This window comes from Cnephaeus nilssonii (genome assembly GCF_951640355.1).
Source record: "Cnephaeus nilssonii genome assembly, chromosome: 13".
NCBI classification, from domain to species: domain Eukaryota; kingdom Metazoa; phylum Chordata; class Mammalia; order Chiroptera; family Vespertilionidae; genus Cnephaeus; species Cnephaeus nilssonii.
Window position 1 is genome coordinate 8,873,972 of NC_137084.1, and position 2,419 is coordinate 8,876,390.

Here is a 2,419-nt window from a genome sequence, read left to right on the forward strand (position 1 = left end):
TACCCTAAAAATAAAAGGCCAAAGTGAGAAGAAATGATTATTAATTTGAGATTTAAAAAAAATAGCAATTCAGGAAGCACTGCTTCATTAAGACAGAAACCCAAATAGTGTTCCAAGTAGGAGACAAAGGCAAGGGGTGTTTATGGGAACAGGAAAGGGAACAATTATATCAATAGAAGGAGTGCATTTCTATTGGTCAGATAAGCTACATAGTGATGTTAATTCTAAACAGTGTTTTAAATTTTCAGTCCAGTACTCATCAGTCCTATACTCATAATATTTGCTATTTACATCTGTACCTATCTCTATCTCTATCTCTATCTCTATCTCTATCTCTATCTCTATCTCTATCTCTATCTCTATCTCTATCGCTTAATCCCTTCACCTTCTTTTGTCTAGTCCCCCAACTCCCTCCCCCCTGACAGCTGTCAGTCTGTTCCATGTATTCATGCAGGGCAATCTTTTAAAACGCTAATCAGAGTAGTATGTCACCCTCCTGCTTAAAAGATCCCAAATGCTTGCCATTCTGCTCGGAATAAAATCTGAGCTCATCTCCAGACCTACAAGATCCTGCATGATCTGGCCTCAGGATGGCTTGTCTTCTCCAGCTCCTCCGGGACGTCTGAGAGTTCTGTGAACTCCCCAAGTCGCTGTTGGCTTATGACCACTGTACTTGCCCTCTGTTTCCAAATGTTTACATGGCTGGATGCTTCATGTCATCTGGACTTAGCTCAAAGTCGCTTGCTCACCTAGGCTTTCCCTGACCACCCCCAATTCTAGAATGAAAACATCACTCTGTATCTTAACTTCATTTATCATTAAAATAAACATGTCCATTTCTTTATGTACTTATTTATTTTCTGCTTCCTCCCAGGAGAATATAAGGGCCATAGTAACTGGAATCATGCCTGTCTTGCTTACCATGGTGTCTCCATTGCCACGAACAGTGCCTGGCACGTAGAAGATGCTCAACACATATTTATGGCATCACGAATGCCAGGAACTAATCTTGTTGCTTTACATAGATTACCCATAATGTTTTGCAAGAATATGCTAATATATGTAAGTATTATTATCTGCATTTTACAGATGAGAAGACTGACTAGAACTAGACCCAAGCCCATTCGTCTCTAAAAACTGCTCTTCTACATTACACCCCCTCTCATTTTGTCAGGTAACATTAAGTGCAATGAAAAGATTCCAGGTTGGCAAATGCTTTGGACATTTTACTTTCATTGGTTATATTAGGATTTGAATTCTGTGCAAATGAGGAAACTGGGGTCTGCTTAAAGACACCCCTAACTAGCGGCCAAATCAGATTTCCATTTTAGTGTTCTCTCTGTGACATTACGTTGCCTTCATATCTGTTGTACCTACTGCATATGAAGGGGGCATTTGCCTTGAGCTGCTCATTAAGTAATGAGAGTGCATGGGGCGGGGTGGGAAGGCTGGGGTCCACAGGGGCTGCTGCCGGGGGCTTTCTTAGGCTCACCACAAAGCCATCCTCAAGGTGGCCATCAAATAGGATAATTCAGTGGGCTCAGTTCAAAAGCTTCACAATGTGACAATGGAAATTGACTTGATTTAGCTTCAAAGATTCTATTAACTCAGAGAAATGATGATTTTCTGGGAGAATTTATACACAGCCACTGGTAGAGAACGGAAATGGCTTTGGCGCTTTGAAACATCTTTTAACTCAACTCTTAGATCTAGGTATAAGACATAAAATATTATAGCTTCGATTCCTGGCCCTCTGATACGCACATTTCAGAGCCAGATGATTACATCTTGATCCTAATTGCAAAGGAAATGCAGAACTGGCAGTAAGCTCATTTTATAAGGTTTCGAAATAACCTGCTTCAGGCATTGGCACGCAGTGAATCCTCCTAAACACTCTAGTGCATGTGTATCGGGGGGGGGGGGGGGCAGATTACTTGCTTGAGACACATGACCTTCACTTCCAAGGTCAAAGTGCATTGAAATGATGAGAAATGAATAGTAGTATATTACTGAATTCGAAAGTATATTTTCTCTCTCTTTATCTCCTTGTTCTTCTCCTAATTGAAATGAAAACCCAAAACAAGAAAAAGTCCAGCCCTGGCCAGTATGGCTCAGTTGGTTGAGCATCGTCCCATGTACTGAGAAGTCATGGCTTCAATTTCTGATCGGGGCACATATCCGGGTTGTAGGCTCCATCCCTAGGAGGGGGTGTGCAGGAGGCAGCCGATCCATGTTTCACTCTGACATTGATGTCTCTCTCTTCCTTCCTCTCTCTCTAAAATCATCAAAAAACACATGAAAAGAGAAAAAAATAATCTAAATTCCTGAATTTTTAACAAACTTTTTATTTGAAAGTAGTTTAAAACTTACAGGAAAACTGCAAGAATAAAACTAGCACACTTATGTGTCCTTTACCTAG